Source organism: Oncorhynchus mykiss, chromosome 25, assembly GCF_013265735.2.
Source record: "Oncorhynchus mykiss isolate Arlee chromosome 25, USDA_OmykA_1.1, whole genome shotgun sequence".
Classification (NCBI taxonomy): Eukaryota; Metazoa; Chordata; class Actinopteri; order Salmoniformes; family Salmonidae; genus Oncorhynchus; species Oncorhynchus mykiss.
Genome location: NC_048589.1, coordinates 45,249,913 through 45,256,479, shown reverse-complemented (window position 1 = coordinate 45,256,479; position 6,567 = coordinate 45,249,913).

Sequence of the window (6,567 nt, the reverse complement as noted above, 5' to 3'; positions counted from 1 at the left end):
CGTACCATCTGGAGAAGGCACTCATCCGTACCATCTGGAGAAGGAACTCATCCGTACCATCTGGAGAAGGAACTCATCTGTACCATCTGGAGAAGGAACTAATCCGTACCATCTGGAGAAGGAAGTCATCCGTACCATCTGGAGAAGGAACTCATCTGTACCATCTGGAGAAGGCACTCATCCGTACCATCTGGAGAAGGAACTCATCCGTACCATCTGGAGAAGGAACTCATCCGTACCATCTGGAGAAGGCACTCATCCGTACCATCTGGAGAAGGAACTCATCCGTACCATATGGAGAAGGAACTCATCCGTACCATCTGCGGTTTGAGAAAACATGGTCAATGTCACAGAACTTAAGATCAGTCACAGTATGATTAGCCTCATGAAAGTGTCTGGTGATTTCAGGGCCTTTCTAGAGGATTGGCACTGCGATGCTCGTTGATGCGTAACCCGTAGTTGTCTGTGTGTTTTGCAAGACAGTAGATGCACTACATTGTTAGATCCACAGGCGATGAATCTATTGACGGTGTATTTTTTATTTGTGGCAGAAAGATCTGAATGTGTTGTTCTTTTCAATACTTGTACAGGCCGAAGGGGAATAAACCACAGGAGGCTGATCAACAACTGCAGGAAGTGTTTGGTTGTGGTCATTACTAAAGGTGGCACAACCAGTTATTGAGCTTAAGGGGCCAATTACTTTTTCACACAGGGGCATTGGGTGTTGCATAACTTTGTTTATAAAACGAAATAATTATCAAAATGTTGTGTTATTTGTTCCCTCGGGTTCCTTTCATCTAATATTAGGTTTGAGGTGAAGATCTAGAAACATTCAGTGTTGGAAATATACAAAAACATAAAAATACTTGTTCACAGAACTGTAAGTCTATTACATAGGTGTATTATATAGGTGTATTATATAGTATATTATATAGGTGTATTATGTAGGTGTATTATATAGGTGTATTATATAGGTGTATTATATAATCTACTATGTAGGTGTATTATGTAGTGTATTATATAGTGTTATATAGTGTTGTATATAGTGTATTATGTAGTGTATTATATAGTATATTATATAGGTGTATTATATAGTATATTATATAGGTGTATTATGTAGTGTATTATATAGTATATTATATAGGTGTATTATATAATCTACTATATAGGTGTATTATGTAGTGTATTATATAGTATATTATATAGGTGTATTATATAATCTACTATATAGGTGTATTATATAATCTACTATATAGGTGTATTATATAATCTACTATATAGGTGTATTATATAATCTACTATATAGGTGTATTATGTAGTGTATTATATAGTATATTATATAGTATATTATATAGTGTGTTATATAGTGTATTATATAGGTATATTATACAGTGTATTATATTGTGTGCTATATAGGTTAATTATATAGAGTATTATACAGGTGTATTAGAGAGAATCATTTATTTCAGCTTTTATTTCTTTCATCACATTTCCAGTGGGTCAGAAGTTTACCATACAATCAATTAGTATTTGGTAGCATTGCCTTTAAATTGTTTAACTTGGGTCAAACGTGTCAGGTAGCCTTCCACAAGCTTCCCACAATATGTTGGGTGAATGTTGGCCCATTCTTCCCGACAGAGCTGGTGTAACTGAGTCAGGTTTGTAGGCATCCTTGCTCGCAAGGATAGGATTGATGTCAAGGCTTTGTGATGGCCACTCCAATACCTTGGCTTTGTTGTCCTTAAGCCATGTTGCCACAACTTTGTAAGTATGCTTGGGGTATGCTTGGGGTCAAATGGAAGACCCATTTGTGACCAAGCTTTAACTTCCTGACTGGTGTCTTGAGATGTTGCTTCAATATATCCACATAATTTTCCACCCTCATGATGCCATCTGTTTTAGGAAGCGCACCAGTCCCTCCTGCAGTGCACCCCCACAACATGATGCTGCCACCCCCGTGCTTCAAGGTTGGGATGATGTTCTTCGGCTTGCAAGCCTCCCCCTTTTTCCTCCAAACATTACGATGGTCGTTCTGGCCAAACAGTTCTATTTTTGTTTCATCAGACCAGAGGATCTTTCTCCAAAAAGTACGATCTTTGTCCCCATGTGCAGTTGCAAACCGTAGTCTGGCTTTTTATGGCAGTTTTGGAGCAGTGACTTCTTCCTTGCTGAGGGGCCTTTCAGGTTATGTCAATATAGGACTCATTTTACTGTGGATATAGGTACTTTTGTACCTGTTTCCTCCAGTATCTTCACAAGGTCCTTTGCTGCTGTTCTGTGATTGAGTCGCACTTTTCAAACTAAAGTACGTTAATTTCTAGGTGACAGAACGCATCTCCTTCCTGAGCAGTAAGACGGCTGCGTGGTCCCATGGTGTTTATACTTGCGCACTATTGTTTGTACAGATGAACGTGGTACCTTCAGGCATTTGGAAATTGCTCCCAAGGATGAATCAGACTTGTGGAGGTCTACAATTTTTTTTCTGAGGTCTTGGCTGATTTCTTTCGATTTTCCTATGATGTCAAGCAAAGAGGCACTGAGTTTGAAGGTAGACCTTGAAATACATCCACAGGTACACCTCCAATTGACTCAAATGATGTCAATTAGCCTATCAGAAGCTTTTGAAGCCATGACATAATTTTGGGGAATTTTCCAAGCTGTTTAAAGGCACAGTCAACTTAGTGTATGTAAACCTCTGACCCACTCGAATTGTGATACAGCGAATTATAAGTGAAATAATCTTGTCTGTAAACAATTGTTGGAAAAATAACTTGTTTCATGCACAAAGTAGATGTCCTAACCAACTTGCCAAAACTATAGTTTGTTAACAAAACATTTGTGGAGTGGTTGAAAAACAAGTTTTAATGACTCCAACCTAAGTAATAAAATGACATGTTCTTTGTATTTTGACTTTATAACGTTCTCGTGAATAAACTCTACGGACCTTTCAGCATAAGCTGAGTCTTTGCCTAGTTATTTTTAAACCCAGGGTCTTACAAACCTCGGGGATTAGTCAAAGCTTTAATAATTTTTAGTTATTGAAAATTCTCGTGACAATTTAAAGGCAACGCTACCAAATACTAATTGAGTGTATTGTAAACTTCTGACCCACTGGGAATGTGATGAACGATGTAAAAGCTCAAATAAATCATTCTCTCTACTATTATTCTGACATTTCACATTCGTAAAATAAAGTGGTGATCTTAACTGACCTAAGAATTGTGAAAAACTGAGTTTAAATGTATTTGGCTAAGGTGTATGTAAACTTCTGACTTCAACTGTAGCTAGTACCAGCTATCTACCTAGCTAGCTGGTTTGATGGTTGACACTGACAGGCAGCAGAAGTGACAAGATGGCACTGACAGACACAGTCGCACTGTTTCCAGGTCCTAGCTAACTTTGCAGTATTTAGTATTTATGGACATATTTCATCTCTCCCTATCCCAGTCTGTTGTCCCCACTTGCTCCAAGATGTCCACCATTGCTCCTGTACCCATGAAAGTGAAGGTAACTGAACTAAATGACTATCACCTCATAGCACTCACTTCTATCATCATGAAGTGCTTTGAGAGACATGTTAAGGATCATATCACCTCCACCTTACCTGACTCCCTAGACCAATTCCAATTTCCTTACCACCCAACAGATCCAAGGACAACACAATTGCCATTGCCCTGCCACTGGATCCTGGACTTCATGATGGGGCACCCCCAGGTGGTGAGGGTAGGCAACTGCACATCCCCTACGCTGACCCTCAACATAGGAGTCCCACAGGGGTGCATGCTCAGCTCCTTGCAGTAATAACCAACAAGTAATCTAACCTAACAATTCCACAACTACTACCTTGTACACACAAGTGTAAAGGGATGAAGAGTATGTACATAAAGATATGAATGAGTGATGGTACAGAACGGCATAGGCAAGATGCAGTAGATGGTATCGAGTACAGTATTACATATGAGATGAGTAATGTAGGGTATGTAAACAAAGTGGCATAGTTTAAAGTGGCTAGCGATACATGTATTACATAAAGATGCAGTAGATGATATAGAGTACAGTATATGCATATGAGATGAGGGTATGTAAACATTATATTAAGTGGCATTGTTTAATTAAAGTGGCTAGTGATACATTTATTACATATATTTCCATCAATTTCCATTATTAAAGTGGATGGAGTTGAGTCAGTTTGTTGGCAGCAGCCACTCAATGGATCAGACCCCAGAGCCTGTAGGGATCAGACCCCAGAGCCTGTAGGGATCAGACCACAGAGCCTGTAAGGATCAGACCCCAGAGCCTGTAAGGATCAGACCCCAGAGCCTGTAGGGATCAGACCCCAGAGCCTGTAGGGATTAGACCACAGCGCCTGTAGGGATCAGACCCCAGAGCCTGTAGGGATCAGGCCAAATAGCCTGTAGGGATCAGACCCCAGAGCCTGTAGGGATCAGACCCCAGAGCCTGTAGAGATCAGATGCCAGAGCCTGAAGAGATCAGGCCTCAGAGCCTTTAGGGATCCGACCCCAGAGACTGTAGAGATCAGACGCCAGAGACGGAAGGGATCAGAACTCAGAGCCTTTAGGGATCAGACCCCAGAACCTGTAGGGGTCAGGAATCAGAGACTGTAGGGATTAGGCCAAGGAGTCTGTAGGGATCAGGCCTCAGAGTCTGTAGGGATTAGACGCCAGAGACGGAAGGGATCAGGCACCAGAGCCTGCAGGGATCATACCCCAGAGCCTGTAGTGATCAGACCCCAGAGCATGTAGGGATCAGACCCCAGAGCCTGTAGGGATCAGACCTCAGAGCCTGTAGGGATTAGACCCCAGAGCCTGTAGGGATCAGACCCCAGAGCCTGTAGGGATCAGGCCTCAGAGCCTGTAGGGATCAACCCATTGAGCCAATAGGGATCAGGAATCAGAGACTGTAGGGATCAGACCCCAGAGCCTGTAGGGATCAGACATCAGAGCCTGTAGGGATTAGACCACAGAGCCTGTAGGGATCAGACCCCAGAGACTGTAGGGATCAGGCCTCAGAGCCTGTAGGGATCAAATCACAGAGCCTGTAGGGATCAGTAATCAGAGACTATAGGGATCAGACCCCAGAGCCTGTAGGGATTAGACCCCAGAGCCTGTAGGGATCAGGAATCAGAGACTGTAGGGATTAGGCCAAGGAGTCTGTAGGGATCAGGCCTCAGAGTCTGTAGGGATCAGGCCCCAGAGCCTGTAGGGATCAGGCCCCAGAGCCTGTAGGGATCAGGCACCAGAGCCTGCAGGGATCATACCCCAGAACCTGTAGTGATCAGACCCCAGAGCATGTAGGGATCAGACCCCAGAGCCTGTAGGGATCAGAACTCAGAGCCTGTAGGGATTAGACCCCAGAGCCTGTAGGGATCAGACATCAGAGTCTGTAGGGATTAGACCACAGAGCCTGTAGGGATCAACCCATTGAGCCAATAGGGATCAGGAATCAGAGACTGTAGGGATCAGACCCCAGAGCCTGTAGGGATCAGACATCAGAGCCTGTAGGGATTAGACCACAGCGCCTGTAGGGATCAGACCCCAGAGACTGTAGGGATCAGGCCTCAGAGCCTGTAGGGATCAAATCACAGAGCCTGTAGGGATCAGGTCCCATAGCCTGTAGGGATCAGGCCTGTAAAGATCAGACGCCAGAGCCTGAAGAGATCAGGCCTCAGAGCCTTTAGGGATCAGACCCCAGAGCCTGTAGAGATCAGACGCTAGAGCCTGAAGGGATCAGGACTCAGAGACTTTAGGGATCAGACCCCAGAGCCTGTAGGGGTCAGAAATCAGAGACTATAGGGATTAGGCCCCAGAGTCTGTAGGGATCAGGCCTCAGAGCCTGTCAGGATCAGACCCCAGAATCAGAGACTGTATGGATCAGGCCCCAGAGTCTGTAGGGATCAGGCCTCAGAGACTGTAGGGATCATACCCCAGAGCCTGTAGGGATCAGACCCAGGAGCCTGTAGGGATCAGACCCCAGAGCCTTTAGGGATCAGGCCCCAGAGCCTGTAGGGATCAGACCACAGAGCCTGTAGGGATCAGACCCCAGAGCCTGTAGGGATTAGACCCCAGAGCCTGTAGGGGTCAGGAATCAGAGACTGTAGGGATCAGACCCCAGAACCTGTAAGGATCAAACCACAGTGCCTGTAGGGATCAGACCCCAGAGCCTATAGGGACCAAACCACAGAGTCTGTAGGGATTAGACCCCAGAGCCTGTAGGGACCAAACCACAGAGCCTGTAGGGATTAGACCCCAGAGCCTGTATTGGTCAGGAATCAGAGACTGTAGGGATCAGACCCCAGAGCCTGTAGGGATCAGACCCCAGAGCCTGTCAGGATCAGACCCCAGAATCAGAGACTGTATGGATCAAGCCCCAGAGTCTGTAGGGATCAGGCCTCAGAGACTGTAGGGATCAGGCCCCAGAGCCTGTAGGGATCAGACCCAGGAGCCTGTAGGGATCAGACCCCAGAGCCTGTCGGGATCAGACCACAGATCCTGTAGGGATCAGACCCCAGAGCCTGTAGGGATCAGGCCCAGAGCCTGTAGGGATCAG